We start from the raw sequence: 17,122 nt of genomic DNA on the forward strand, positions 1-17,122 counted from the left end.
CGCTTTGATTATTTTAACCGTATTGCATACTAGCCTACAATATTTGCATATTGCGAGACCTACAGAATATATATATATATATATATATATATATATATATATATATATATATATATATATATATATATATATATATATATACAGTGGCGGATCCAAGGGGGAGCTATGGGGCTATAGCCCCCCCCCCCCCTTGACGCTCAGGTTTACACTGGATAAAATGGGCTTCAATCCTGCTTTACATTGGATAAAGCGGCAAACTATTAGCCCCTCCCTTGATCATATCCGCCACTGTATATATGTACTTTAAGTTTTGTTGAAATAGAATATTTTTCGAATTTTGAAGCAATGATGATTTCAGGGAGTGACCCGCCGGGAGCAATTTTTCCCTTGGAGCAAGTATATTTTTCCAGGGCCATCTCCAGTGGTGCTCCATGTTGACTAGCAATATTTTTCCAGTAGTACTTCTTACTCCCCCGTCTATTGAGATCTTTCTGTGTGAAATCTTCTGAAATCACCACTGTTTTGAAGAGTTATTATTTTCCATAGAGAAGTGAATTTGATTATTTACCTACCAAGATATCCGAGTTGTTTTTCTTCTACAGCCATATTTAAAGAAAATTAACACATATTATTTTATACTGACCCTGGACTTAAAAAGTTTCCAGTTCAAAACACGCAACAATTTAAAATTCTAAATCCTAATACCAACATTAAGATATGAACTTTATGTTGGAAATTCACCTACATATTATATGAATTAAGATACATGCTAAAATATTGACTAATTTTTTGTGTACGAACTATTTCATTCTTGCTTTAGTACGAAGGTAATTCAGAAAGAAATATCTCCAAGCCAACTACTACTTGGCCAATAGTACTGCAAACATTCTGAACTGTTTGTCATCAACGCACTGATGTTTAAGCTAGAATGTCACTTGTTTGGCTTTCCTATCTCTTCTCGTTCCAGAGTAATGGAGTAATCCATGACATCCAATGGTGATGTTCGATTGAAACAGCAAGCTGTGAGGTTGTGCGCCCAGGAACATTCGTCGCCGGTGACGAGTCATAGATACACCATTACGAATCGGAAACGAAGCGTAGGTCGATGGAGTACCTCCACACGTCCTCTCCTGCACCTAAAAATTCGAAGTTGTCTCATCTGCTGGGAAAGTGTGCTGGGAAGTGTTCATCTTGCCTATAGTCCGGATTTTGCGCACTGCGACTTCTGGCTCTTCCCCAAACTTCGATTTGTGACGCGGAGGTGTAAGAGCAGTTCGGCAATGGTGTCGCCAGCAGTCACCGTAATTCTTTGCTGACGGCATGAAAAATCTTGTTTCGTATTGGTGCAAGTGTGTTGCTTGTAATGGGGACTATGTTCAAAAATGATGCCACCATTTGTAGCTGACATTGTAAGCTTCCCACTGATACCTGTATCGGTACTATCTGTCATACACAAATAAAGATATCACCTTGGAGGCATTACTTTTTGAATCATCCTCGTACGTAATTAATACCAACAGTTCATGTTGGCTACGAAGTAAGCTGTTGTAATAGAGAAAGATGAAATAAATTATAATTTTATAGAAGAGAAAATTAAGAATATGTAGCTAAACTGAAATTTATTTTTATTTATTTATGTATTTATTTATTGTAAAGAGTAAATATTGTAATCAGTAATGTGAATTTCAATTCTGTACAATAATGGTATCAATAGTTCGTAACTTAAGATAGATAAAACACACTTCTAAGAATTGAACAGAAGCTATAACATCTTTGAGTTCCTCCCAATGGCCTGAGAGGATACCGTCTCCCAAAATAAAGCTATAGAATTTGCTTTGACATATATCCCATCCAATAAGACTTGATAAATCACTAATTAAATGAAACTTTTCTTACCAAACAATCAACACACAATTGTTTTGACGTTTTACCCCAAGAAGTCTTGATTCCTAAGAAATCTCTACCAAAGTGTCAGAGTAATTTAGGTAGATTTACAACAATCGGATATCTAAATGATAGTAATTAAAAAAATAATACCAATTCCTGAAGAAGTACTTCTGACAGTACTTCTGTAGTTCTAATAACATATTTGATTTTCATAATACCAAGGAATTTGGCCCACAAGCATATCAATGTGAGGTGTATAAACGCATCAATTGAATGAGTAATTCCTATTGCATCAAATATTACACTAGTTAACAAAGGTTTTGTTACATAAAAGGAAATACCTGTTCTTAAAGGAACTTTTTGCGCTGAATTCGAATATGCACTCGGTTTTTCTCCATCACGTATGATTTTCCCGTAACAGAGGGATTTTCGGGAAAATCCCTCAAAATTTCCCTTTTCGTTTATTTTACACCCCAAGATCTTGTCCCCTTGCATATACTAACATAGAAATTATACCTAAGTATACTTTGATTCATATTTAACAAACCCTCCAAGTTTCGTAATAATCGCTTTATTCTTTCTAGAGAAATAAATATGTTTGTATGTATACTGTGTGTACTGTTTATTGCACCTTATAGTAATGCTTTCAGATCTCTTAAGTTGAGGTAAAACGTTTTGCTTTATTACCACAAACACATATATAAAATATAATACAATATAATTTACAAGTGTGACAATTTACAATAAACAATAATACAAATGTACCAAAAGGTCATGAAAAGACAATCAAAACTATCACAATATATGAAACTTCCATTGGGTTACAAAAACGTACACTACTTCCTTCTTTTGTAAGAAATGTTGCATTCTCTAACAAGACCCCAACAATAGTCCCCCATCATTGAAGGATCCCATCGTCCCTGGTACCTTTTCTCCATTGCCATTATATCTTGGTGGAATCTTTCCCCCTGTTCGTCGCTGAGAGCACCTAAGTTAGCAGGAAAGAAGCTGAGGTGGGAGTGCAAAAAGTGGATTTTTAAAGACATCCTACAACCCAACTCTTTGTATTTCTGTATCATGTCCTGTACGATTTCTGTGTATCTCTCAGCTTTGTTATTGCCCAGAAAGTTGCGCACAACACACTTAAATGCTGTCCAGGCAGCTAGCTCAGCACTGTTTAACTTGTTGTCAAAGCTATCAACAAGCATTAATTTCCTAATTTGGGGACCAATAAACACCAACTACCTTGAGATCACAACATATTTGCCAACAATGGTCCTTGTAATTTATAAGATTTAACAAAGTTGACATGGTGTCATAGGATTCCTTAATCTTCACTGAGTGCGCAAGTGGTATAGAAGGTTTTTTATTTCCATTATGTAAAAGGACAGCTTTAAGGCTGACCTTTGACGCGTCGATAAAACCTCCATTCTTCTGGAACGTAAGGAATTCCTAGCTCCGCCATCAACCCATTTATATCCGTACATACGCACACATTATCTTGCATTGAGAAATAGCTTGAAAATTGAACATGCCTTTTCCTGTACACTGATATGTTCGTTTCTGCATCCAATAAGTTCCACTGCTGGAGCCTTGATCCCAGAAGTTCCGCCTCTTGTTTTGTCAGGTGCAAATCACGGACTAGGTCATTAAGTTCACATTGCCGGATGAAATGTGGCTCGCGAACACAGTCAGGGATGAACGTTGGATCCTTGGATGTACATGTTGATGTCGATGGTTCATCAAGGTCATGATCATCATCAGAGTCATTTGGCCATATCTCTTCCCAGTTGGTAGGGGGCTCGGGAAGTGGAAGTTCATCCCCGTGCTTAATAGGTCTAATTGTATATATATGTATTAAGATATACATATACTGTACGTTTAAAAAAAATATACGTTGGAAGTACATTCTATTTTTATACACGTTTCTAATTTACAGAGAGCAATACAAGTGTGTTGTTGACTATTGTAAATATTCATTTTTATGTCTGTGTTTGTAGTAATAAAGCAAATCGTTTTTACCCCAACCCAGGAGATCTGAAAGCATTACTATCAGGTGCAATAAACAGTGCACACAGTATACATACAAATATATTTATTTCTCTAGAAAGAAAAAAGCGATTTTTACGAAACTTTTAGGGTTTATTAAATATAAATCAAGGTATACTTAGGTATAATTTCTATGTTACTATATGTAAGGGGACAGGAGCTAGGGGAATAAAATATCTGAAAAAGGGAAATTTTTGAGGGAATTTCCCGAAAATCCCTCTGTTACGGGAAAACTGTACGTGATGGAGAGAAACCGAGTGCATATTCGAATTCAGCGCAAAAAGTTCCTTTAAGATCAGGTGATTTTTCTCATGTAACAAACAAAAAGTTTAAATTTGTTAACTAGTGTTATTCACTTAAAAAAAAAACTGAAGGAAGAAATAAAAGACATATTTACAAGACATCTTATTTTAATCCAACTTCAAATGTTTTATGGAACATTCTCAGTACATATTTTCTTAATTTTGTCAAAATTAACTTCATCCAATCGAAAAAAAAAAAAACTGTGTACTTAATTTACGTAATTTAATTGCCGAGCAAGAAAAATACCTGTAATTTACCTGAAAACACAGTAGAATATTTATCTGTGAAATATACGTAAATAAGGTGTTAGTAACACATTCACTAAAATATGTAGATATCAGGTTCACGAGATATCACTGTAGATGAGCCCCTTCTTTCGAGAGGAAAGTAAGCTGTGATTCGAGCATAAGCATATTGCTGTGGTTGTTCTCTCAATCGAATCCTGTAAACGGTCTCTGATGTGTCCAATGGCAAACTGATAACAGATACCAACAACATTAGCAACATCTGGAAATAAAATGTAAAAGCGGTTAATTACAAGTGTCGAACATTAAAAATATTTGTTTCCACAAGAATAATCGGTAGAAAAAATAAATGAAATCTTCAAGTTTTACGTCTCACGTTTATTCCAACTAGGCTAAAGGAGACGGTGATGATGAGAAATAGTGGAATGAAGAAAGTGGGAGGAAACGGGAAAACCCCGAGAAAACCCACGCACACGGTGTTTGTCCCACAAAGCTCAAGCTGAGATCGAACCAAGGACCCCATGCACCAGAGGTGAAGGCTCTACCACTAAACCACCGTGGGCCAATAATCAATAGAATACAATGAAGTTAAACAAATAATATTCGCACACTAAAATGTATTTGGATTGGTCGATGGATAAATGGTAGAAAGGTCACTTCTTATGCGAGGAGTCTCTGATTCGATCTCAGGTCATGTGAGTTTATGGTGGACAACATCGTGTCCATGGGTTTTCTCGAAATTTCCCCGTTTCCTACAACATTTTCATTCCACCAATTATTACATAATAATCACTTTCATTAATCATCATCAGATTTAATCTAAAGAGGATAGCCATGGAAATTCATCTTTTTTTAAAAAATAAAATCTAATTGTCTTCATGCTTTGAAGTAGGGCTAACATACATATGAAATTGCAGACTAGTGGTATCCTTTTAAAAATTTCTAAGGTTTCATACACTTAATGTACTTGTTAAGGAGTAAATAAGAATAATCTGATTTTTCAGTATCAGATATATCTGTCATGGTTCCGTATTTTAAAGTAAATTAAAAGCTGTTAGCACGACTCAGTCATAGAAGACGTTGGGAAGAAAAGTTCCAGGTCACAATTTAGAAGAGTTTTCCCATTTGTTGAGTTGATGTTTGCTACTTCTAGCTACATAATTGTCCAAAGAAAGTTGTATTTGTAGTGAATTAATTCTGCACCTAGTACTCCTGTTCTGGGGCCACTTATTACTTGTTTTCTGTAAGGATTTTCAGAATTTCATCTAGGAAACTACAACATATACAGTAAATTTTATAATATCAACGGTTATAAAACAAGATTTTAGACAAAATATCTGTTTAGACAAAATAACGCTCCACATAGCTAATGTTACAAAAATAAACAAAATAGTAGAGATGAGAATAATGACTATATGACAATCTATTAGCTGTATTAAGTAATAACTACTGCACTGTGTATCTACCAAAACAATAGAGATATTGCAGAAGAAATGTAATAAAGTGAACATGTTTCTTGTTTCTTTACCAACAGACGGTATAAAGTCATTCAACATTAACTTCAGATTGTATGACATTCTGCTAATTGAGATCTTGTACTTTGTGTAGATTAATATCTATTATTCTTGCTACGCAATAGAGAGATCTTAGATTCGAATCCTGTGGCCGATCATCCTAACTAAAGTTTTCCTTTCAGCCCCAGTGCCGGGATAGTACTTTCCGAAATTTTAACCCTACTTTGCATTGTTAATATTTCTAGTGTAAAATGGAATCAGGGATGCCTCTCAAGTATCATTAAATAAATTAATTAATTAATAGCACAACCATATTATTAAATTTAAATCAACTCTACTGATTTATTTGAGGTTTCAAATACGTTATAGAGTTCGAAAGTTACTTTAAGATTTCTAATTATAAACTGAAAATATGGAAAGAAACGGTTAAAAAGAAACTTTGAAATAAATTTTTTAGTTTCAATACACAACGCAGAATTTAATTATACCAGAGACATAAATGGCGCGGTCCTCCATTTGAAGTATAGCCAACATGTCGACCAGCAAGAGTGAGAGGTAGCGCGCAATGATCTGTGTCATACTTTCTGTGTCGATCACTGTTATTGTCTAATGCTTCTTTCTAGTGGGCCAAAAAACAGGTAAATAGGCTGGAAGTGATTTCTGAAGTGAAAAGTAGCCTTCAAATTATAATTATATACTAGCTGAACCTGCGCTGTCTACTCAGCCCATCGTTCTGTTATAACCATGAATCTCTTTCCCACTGTGCATGTCTCCTTACTCGCACAAGTAAAGAACCGGAGAGTCCAAAGGAAGTGAATTGCTACATACAAACATAGCATTTAATGTGTAGATGTTGGAGTGAGTTCACAGAAAATTTGTAGAAGTGACACAAGTGGATTTTTTCCTATTACATCCATATCCGTCCGAGTACGCCTCATTACGGCTCTTGAGACCTTTGAAGTTGCCAGCATGCAGCATGCAATAGGTTTTGCCATTCAGATTTAAGTAGAGCGCCTGAAAAGTTCGTCAACCCGCTATACATAGCTCGTCTACTGGTTGTCTAACACAGATATTAACCTTATCTTCTCTCTAGCTACAATATTAGTCTTAAGGGCTCAAAACGCCCCCTAAAATGTTGAAAAGAATACTAACGGTACGATCTTTGAAAATTCAATAAAAACTAGCATGGGTACACAGAATTTGAAACAGACTAGAGAAAACAGCATGTTTCTAGAGCTTGTGGTTTCCAAGATTCCATTGTCGAAAAGAATTGGCCGCAAACATGTAAACGGAATTGACCACAAACATATATACCTAGCAATTTAATAGATAGTTAAAAAAACTTGATCATTCAGTTCTTCGTCCTTATATCTTTATATGTGAGTAGGATTAGAGTAAATGGAGTCGTATATTCTTATATTCTCTCTTCTTTGAAGTCCTCCTTTAAAACCTATGTACCAAAATGTGATGCCTATGAGTGTAAGCACAAACTTTCAGAAGGGAAACAGAGTTGGTTTGTAAGAATAAACCCTAAAGTTACAAATGGTATGGCGTTGCTGTTAGGATTATGTGTGTCTTCGCTAGGCAAATCCAGATTAATATCTTCAGAGGCTTAAGCACTTAGAAAATCTTGGTGACTCCATATATATGTATGTGTAATTCAAATCACAAACAATAATAAATCACAAAATAAAATTTTATTTATCGAATTTTAACAGAATTTACAGTAAGATGTATGTGTGCCGATTCAAGCGCCATCTGTGAAGGCACTGTTTTCAATTCTGGATCAAATTACTGTCACTTTTTCTGCAGAATCCAAATGTGCAATAAGAAATGGGGTTCCCATTTAAAATTTTAAAGTTACCCCGGTATCTCCGAAGGGGATGGGGATAGGGGGTTGCGCTTGATATCGCTGGATAACTTTTTCAAAACTATTTAACACGTTTTTTTTTTTGTTTGTTTTGCTGATCTGTATATTTCGGGAGATATTGGACCATTCCAGGACTTCTTTCGCACTCTGTATATATATATATATATATATATATATATATATATATATATATATATATATATATATATATATATATATATATATATATATAGTATGGCTATACTCTTCGAGCGTTCTTGTTGTTATTGTATACGCATATCTGTATGTAATTATTTCATTTAATATGAGGGGTCCCTTTTCGGTTACTTTTATAAGTGAACTATTTGTGGTAGTGCACCATATGGCCCATGGACCACGGTAAATTCGATTGTTAATAATTTATCTGGTGTTCCCTTCTGTTGATGCCCTAAGTACATGCTTATTTTGGTTAATGGTTAATCCACTCCTGCCGTTAGGGGAAGACCAATAATAGATACAATCTGTTACTTAACATTGTCCAGGGGCCACGGTGGCTCAGTGGTAGAGCGTTCATCTCTGGTGCTTGGGGTCCCAGGTTCGATCCCAGCCCCCGCCAAGTGAACTTTGTGGTGGACAAACACCGTGTGCGTGGGTTTTCTCGGGGTTCTCCCGTTTCCTCCCACTTTCTTCATTCCACCATTTCATTCATCTCTCATCATCACCGTCTCCTTTAGCCTAGCCGGCATAACCGTGGGACGTAAAACTCAAAGATTTCATTTCATTTTAACATTGTCCATATTTTTGTACAGAACCATTACATAAATAAATAAACAATCTGTTTTAGCAGAATAGAATCTATTAATTAGATATTATTGGTGGCGAACGTCATACATTCCAGTGGCATGTACATTTTGGGTCTTTTCGGAAACTGCGCATGAGAATTTACTCTTAATCATGCCACTTCGTTCAACTTGATCTCATGTATTAATTGATATAATTTTTCTAGCAGAATAACGGCATCATCATATAAATACTAAACGAAGGCATCAAACAACACGAAATATTAGTTGGGCAGAAAATTAAGATGACTTCTTTTACTTTAACGTGCCATGATCACGTCTTTTAGGCTGAAGGAGATAACGAAAGAGAATGATTGTGAAATTAAATTTTTGGGCTCTCCTAGTGGGAATCGAACCTGGGTTCACATGTACCAAAGGCACAAGCACTAACCACTAGACTGGCAGGGAGGGCATCAGTTCTTAGACAGAGCAAGGGTTTATATTATGATAATAATTATATTTCTGGTATTCGCATATATTACTATGAAGCCAAACTATTGTTAGAGATTCATTAGTTTTCTTCTACACAGAACGCCTGAGGTGAATCTACTGACACTTTAACTTGCATACTAATCAAAATATATACCGTAGTAAACTGCTTCTTATGGCAATATTTCTGCGTAAAATTTTCGTTTGACTTTGAGATATGTTATGATATTTTGCTATGTTTTCAGGCTTAGAATTCGAATCCGAGATCTTCCTATTGCGAAACAAGGAAGCTACGTGTTCTTTTGTACAAATTACCATCAAGATTTCAATAGTAAACATTAGAAGGGTTAACTATGTTACTGTTCTCATTATGTATTGATGTTCAAACTTTGGTCTCCCTTGGGAAAGGGAACAAGCATCATGTACTTGAGTTTCATTCCACTTTATAGCTTGAACAATTTATTTGAAAGTAATTTATTTGTCTTTTATTGTAGTTTATGTTTAACTAAAAGTCACGCTTGCTATTAAGAGTTTGAAAAATTGTAGCTATTCGGTGGAGTGAACAGACATAAATTCTGCTAAATATGTTATATTATTACTGAATATATTATAAATACTACTTGACCTAAGGACTTAGCCTATATGAAACAGCGATAGACCTAACACGACATTTTATAATTATCGAAACATTTTAGTTTATTAGATTGATAAAATAACGGGGAAAGATTCTGTCCTTTTTCATTTCACATAGATCAAATACATAATTAATAATAATAATAATAATAATAATAATAATAATAATAATAATAATAATAATAATAATAATAATAATAATAATAATAATAAATTTTAACTATCAGAGTGGGATAAGTACAGTGCGATGATTTTATTGTGTACATATAATTAATATCATACACTATAACTCATAGGCGCTGAATCCATATCAGAAAGTCATTACCCGCTATGCCTTACTGTTTTTGGTCTATGGCGATAAAGATTGAAACCAGAAATCTTTAATTTGAACCACTTCCGGATTCAATAGAGAGTTAAGGAAGAAGATATGAACCTACTGGAAGCTGTATCGATCGCAAAAACATTCTACGGGAATCAGTATTGAAATAAGAAGTAGTACTAAACTCTAACTACTTCCGGTTTTGGTAGTGTTACAGATTGTTATTGTATGTTTTCTTGATCCCGTTTGCAGGAAACCGCTTGTCACTGTCTAATACAATTTTTGCTCTCTGGCAATATATATGTTGAAACTTGTAATAAATAATTTTAACCCCTTCTGGTTTGAATACAGTTAACGGAGAAAATGGAATCAATTCTTGAATCAATGAAACCGCTGAATTAATGACAGAAAGCTGCTTCTCAATATCTGTTATCGTTATAGCTCTATGAAAATCAATATTGAAACCAGAAGTAGTGGTAAATTTCAACCACTGCCGATTTTGGTATAGTTTTGTGGATTGTAACGATATGCTCTTTTGAGACATTGAATCGGTTACAGAAAACCGTTTGCCTCTATCTATTAAAACTAACTAACTCTATGGCCTATGAAACCCGAAGGTTCAATGCCGCGTTCACAAAAGCTGTCCACTGACGTCTATCCTTAGCTAACTGCATCCAGTTTCTACTTTGTATTCCTATCTCTGCGAGATCCATCTTAATATTGTCCTCCCATCTGCGGCTAGGTCTTCCTAATGGCCGTTTTCCGATTGGTCTTCCAGTCAAGACTTTGAAAGCGTTTCTACTTTCTTCCATTCTAGCTACATGACCCGCCCACCTAAGCCTCCTAGACTTGACGACCCTAACAATGTTGGGTAAACCATATAAATTATGTAGTTCCTCGTTATGAAGTTTCCGCCATTCCCCATTCCCGTTCCTCTTGGGTCCGAATATTCGTCTCAGGATCTTGTTCTCAAATACTTTCAGTCTATGTTCTTCCCTCAGAGTAAGTGACCATGTTTCGCAGCCATACAGAACAACAGGCATGATTATCGTTTTGTATATTTTAAGCTTCAAATTCCTCGACAGAATTCGCGACGACAAGAGATTTTGAACCGAATAGTAACACGAATTCCCTGCTTTTAGTCGACATTTAATTTCTCCGTGAATATGATTTTCCTCTGTTAATATCGATCCTAGATATTTGAAACTATTCACTTTATCAAAAGTATTATTTAATATTTTAACGCATCCATAATTTGCTGTGTTCCGGTCCCGACGCACTTCCATGTATTTAGTTTTCTCTGCATTTACTTACCATTTTTATCTACGGCGATAATTATTGAAACCGGAAATGACTAATTTGAACCACTTGCGATTTGAATAGAGGGTTAATGATGAGGATAGAATCAACTTTTAGAACAAAAAATCGATAAGAGAAAATCGCATCTCGATATGTCTTACCGTAAATTGCTCTATGGAAATGAGTATTGAAACTTGAAGTAAATTAAATTTGATTAACTTCCGGTTTTGGTATAGTGTATGGAATACTTATGGTATGTTGCCTCGAGACGTTAAATCGTTTGCAAAAAACTGCTTCTCACTATGTTACCGTTTTCGTTCTATGGCGATAAACGTTGAATCCAAAAATGACTAATTTGAACCCCCTTCGGTCTGAATTCAGAATTAACAGAGGAGATAGAACCTATCCTCGGGATGCTGAATTGATTGCAAAAAACAATATCTCGATATATCTTAAGGTTTTTGTTCTGATATCTATCGACAGACGGATGGACAAAACCGTTCTATAAGACTTCCCGACATTTATGCATAGCATTGGTCAAGGATAAAGAAATAAAATTCATAATCTTAAAACAAAGGAAAAATATTATGTTTACTTCTACAGCGCAGGACACCACTCAGTGTTGTAGTGAGTGAATTAGTCTGTAAATCTGTGAGACTCTGACGCTTATGCAAAAATTGCAGAAGAGAGGAAAAGTCAAAACAACTTATATTAAAATTTCTCAACTTTTTGCTGTCTTTTCAAATGTTATAATGTAAAAGTAGTTACTTACCAAGTGTATAAACACAGACTTCATTCGGGCTAACTAATCAGAGCAATAAACCTCTTATATATTGACTTTGTTCTTTCTTTTCTGCTTGTAGAGATTTTAAGTGAATTATTTTTGTTACAGGAGCTTATATAGGGAAAATATACTTCGCTGTCTGTCCTTGCCACTGGGGGCAAATGCATAGACAAACGGCAACTTGCGTGAGAAAGGCATATTTTGCATAACATCTCAATCTCTTGACAGTGTTAGCAATTCATGTGGATTTGTCAGATATTTTGTTTATCTTATTAACGAATTTGTTTAGGACAGCACATACTATTTTCAGTGAATTTATATGCCTTTATATTCAAAGAAAAGGAAGTTACTATGTATGATTGCGTACCAGTGTTGGGTAAGTTACTTGTAAAAATGTAACGCGTTACAAGTTACTTTACTTTCTCCTAAAATGTAACGCGTTAGTAACGCGTTACTTGCCCCCAAAAAGTAACTGTTACTTTACTTCGAAAGTAACGCGTTACTTTTAGGTCCGAAACTTTAAATATGTGAAAAAAAAGTATTACTTCAATTTTCCGTACTACTATTACTACCGCTATTATTATTATTATTATTTTTATTATTATTATTATTATTATTATTATTATTATTATTATTATTATTATTATTATTATTATTATTATTATTATTATTATTATTATTATTATTATTATTATTATTATTATTATTATTATTATTATTGCACGTTCTGAATCGCTTTATGTAAATGCAAGGACAAATTTTTACTTGATATATGAACACTTTCATATAATGTAACATTGATAAAATGCTATACTGCGTTACCCGTAGGGATGGGCACGAGCGAGTTCGAGCGAGTTTTCATTGAAACTCGATTCGACTACAAACAGACATCTTTGAGCTCGACCCGAGAACTCGGTTCGAAAAATTTCCTTCAACTCGACTCGAATTGGGGTCGAGTTTCGAGTCGAGTCGAGCCAAATCCGGTGTGTAGTTTCGAGTACATTCTTCAAGTATATTACATAGACAATATACATTACTACAACTTTTATTATTATTATTATTATTATTATTATTATTATTATTATTATTAATTAATTAATTAATTAATTATAACAACACTGTATATAAACATGAAAGATAGGCGGTTTGTATTTGAATACTAAAAAACTAGTTCATTGCCAACCTCGGTAGTCCTGAAGTCTAGGAATCAAGGACATTGTTTACGAGCTTCTGAATTTGGGTTGAGGGTCTACATTGAGTATTCAGGCTCGAGCCAAACACTGTTAAAAGTTATAGAGCACTGGCCAAATATCTTCAGAACTGCTCGGCCCGGGTTTAGAATTGTCAACGACTCGAGCAGCTCGGCTCACAGCTCATTCACTATCGACCCGAACCGAGAAGTGAGCCGAGCCAACAGCTCACCCAACCGACTCGGCTAGAGCCCTCGACTCAGTTGAGCCGAACCGAGCAGGTGGCTCATCCCTACCAAGCCAGCTCGAGCCGATGGTTCACCCCAAGCGAGCCGGCTCGAGCCGTCTTCTCAGTTGAGCCGAGCCCAGCTGAGCTTGTTATTTATAAAAAATCTCTTGTGGTCTCGCTATTCAGACGTGATGCGAGCAGTGGCTCCTCTTGTGAGCAACACTAAAAGTATTCCATATTACTGTTTAGCTTACATTTCTCATGGCTGTCGCTTTCCAGTGTAATCAGGCCATGATTTCAAGACGAGTTAAAACAAACGAGCCATTTATCAAACCCGACTGGACTCGTCGAGTTTTAGCTTGACTCTTGCTCATCCCTATGCGTTAGAAAAAATGGTTGCTTATTATTATTCTGCTAAACTAATTATATAATAAATTTTTATTATATATTACTGTTGTTATGTAAAATTAAAAATACAGAATATAGAGAAACATTACACTACAACTAATAAAATGAGAACACATGAACTGGGGGTGAATCAAAACTTGGCAATAACTCTTAAAATCGATACATGCTTTTTAAAGCTAGTTTCAAACTCTATAATCAACGGGACTCTAGGATAAGCAAACTGATCTGAAAGAACTCGAATGTTACATAACATCGGCAAACTATTTTCTAGTAATAAAGTAGGTCTGCTCACCAGAACACAGCTTATTCATATTAATCCTTACTGTATATCGTTAATTATGGCACCCTAGTTGTTGATAAATATTTTCCGCCGGGGCACTTCAGACACTTTACTTTAAAATTCTGTCCACCATCATCCTCAGCTCTTAAGAAAAAAAGTATTCTTTCAAATGTTCGAACGGTAAAATATTTTCGTTATCCATCTTTATAAAAAACAACACCAATAAAAGTAAAATAGAGTACCGGTATCATTGCACTCCTAGTTCACTCTGAATATATTGATTTGGAGCTGTCAAAATCCACAACAAAATCTTCCAGGTTCTCGCAATCAGTACATGTGATTACCCTAAGGCTGTCGTCATCTTTTAAAAACAGCAAGTGGCACTACGAACTTATCTGTTTCTCTGTGTGTCGGTGACTGTCGGTCACTGACATACGTAGTTTATACTCGATTGTCTCATTCTGAGAAATTCACTTACAGGAAAGAAACATTTGTTTCCGAAAAAAAAAAAAAAAACTATACATATATTGTAGTTACTCATCCGAAATGTAACGCGAAAAAAGTAACGCAAACTAGGTACGTTACTTAAAAATTTGTAACGCGTTACCGTTACAGTTACTTTGCAAAAAATGTAACGCGTTACTAGGACAAGTTACTTAAAAAGTAACGCGTTACTTGCGTTACGTTACTTCCCAAGACTGTTGCGTACGAAACAGGAGTTAAGGCTGTCTTGTCTTGAAAATGTATCGTGAAAGTGATGTCTCTTTCACTTTAGAAGGTGAATATGTTTTTATCGGAAGAGAACTCGAAAGGCTTGTTTCGTCTCGTGGGCAACTGTATTAACACCATCAGTAGGCAATCGTGGGGTTACTTGAATTAAGAAGGAGGATATTGGACTTATGTATTAATCACTTATGTATCCATTAAGGAAATATCGCCATCTAGTAGATTTAAACTCTATTTGAGAGAGTTTAGTTTAATGTATACAGTATTCCGTCTACTACAATTACAGTAAACGTAATATCACTTCCCAATTAATTTGTCTAAAATATCAACCAAACAAAAACTCCCTGGCTTTCAGTCCAAGATTTTTTTTAATTGGTAGTTGATGACGGGACAGGGGGATAATATATCAGCTTCCGTTGTTGTTCTTTCTGAACTTCTAAAGTGACATTTTCTACCTGTTAAAACCTTAATTCAAGCACGTCTCCAATTTTATATTATTTTATTAGGTCAAAATCGAAAATTCTGTGCTCTAAAGGCAATATAACAATACATTAAAAAATTCAGTTTCTTTTTGCGTATTGTTTGACCCTTTACTAAACATTGACCATTTCTCTTTAATTTTTCTTTATACGAGAATGATTCAGAAAATAATGCCTTCAAGGTCATGGGCGGCGATTAGGGGGGGCAAAGGGGGGCAATTGCCCCCCACTTTTCTGAAATGGCCTCTTAATGTATATAGTTTCAACCAGGGAAATTTGTATATTAACATTGATATACAAATATTCAGATCATGTCTTGCCCCCCCCCCACTTTTAACGTCCAATCGCCGCCACTGTTCAAGGTGATATCTTTGTGTTTCGCAGATAGCACCGATATAAGTATCAGTGGAAAGCTTGCAATGTCAGTTAGAAATGGTGGCATCATTTTTCAACATAGTACCCATTATGGGCAACACACTTGCGCCAACGCAAAACAAGGTTTCTCATCCCGTCGGCGAAGAATTGTGGTGGCTGATGGCGACACCATTGCCGAACTGCTGCTTCCATGTCCGCGGCCCTGGCGGAGATCCTGTAGCGTTGGCTCTGAAGGTGATTCTTAAGTTTAGAAAAGAGCCCAAAAGAGCCAGGGCGCATGATCCGGACTATAGGCAGGATAAGGCAAAATGTCAACAAACACTTTGCCAGCAGATGGAACAACTTTGAATTTTTTGGCGGAGGAGAGGACGTGTGGCGGTAATGCATCGACTGATGCTTTGTTTCCGGGCCGTAATGGTGTATCCCTACTCTTCGCCGGCGATGAATATTCCTGGGTGCACAACCTTTCTCAGTCAGAAATTCAATGAGAGCCCGCTGTTTCAACCGGATGTCAGCACTGGATGCCATGGATTGCTCCGTTACTTTGGAACGAGAAGAGATAGAAATGTGAAACAAGCGATATTCTATAGCTTAAACATCAGTGCATTAATGATAAACAGTTCAGAATGTTTGCTGTACTATTGGCCAAGTAGTGGGCTTGGAGGCATTACTTTCTGAATCACTCTCATAGTTGATCTGAAAATTGTTTATGATACAGTTCACTCTCGATATCAATTATAAACGTAGTATAATTTAGAGTTGCGTTTTTCTTCTTCTTCTTCTTCATTCTTCTTTATTTATTTAATTTTATTACTACTATTATTTGACAAAGAGATTGACAAAGGGAGCCTTACGGATATTATGAATTAATAAGATTGCTTAGATTTGAAACATTTTATTGCACAGAGCAACTACTATGTAAAATGATTGTAGATACAGAGATTCGTATTTGAAGCTGTATTCATTTACAGCTTTTGTCAGCAGCTTGACTTTGCGATTTCTCCTTACATTACTAAATCTCTACACATTTTGCTGTCATTTTATTTTTATTGAAGAGACTTAATCTTCCGGATCAAATCAAATGAGGAGAAAGTTTAAAAATAAACCAAATACGGGGGGTTCCATATAATACGGTAAAGTTTCCAACCCTAGTGTTTAGTATAATTGCATAATGATTACACTTATCATCTGACTGAGGACATTACGTCTCCTAAACTGTAGATGTGAGAGTGTTTTTTGCATAAAATATATATCTTTGATTACAATGACATGTTAGTCTCCGTAA

The 17,122-nt window shown here is 35.5% G+C and overlaps 1 long non-coding RNA gene across 1 annotated transcript; it reads right to left on the bottom strand.

Annotated features, from left to right (window-relative positions):
- Positions 1-4,446: 4,446 nt before the first annotated feature.
- LOC145666334 (uncharacterized) lies at positions 4,447-12,359 on the bottom strand. The gene is made up of 2 exons (XR_014127716.1): positions 12,139-12,359; positions 4,447-4,746 (listed from the first exon to the last, which is right to left on the bottom strand). It is a non-coding gene; the product is annotated as an uncharacterized LOC145666334 (long non-coding RNA).
- Positions 12,360-17,122: the final 4,763 nt, after the last annotated feature.

This window comes from Thermobia domestica, chromosome 1, assembly GCF_964235325.1.
Source record: "Thermobia domestica chromosome 1, izTheDome1.hap1.1, whole genome shotgun sequence".
In the NCBI taxonomy this organism is placed as follows: Eukaryota; Metazoa; Arthropoda; class Insecta; order Zygentoma; family Lepismatidae; genus Thermobia; species Thermobia domestica.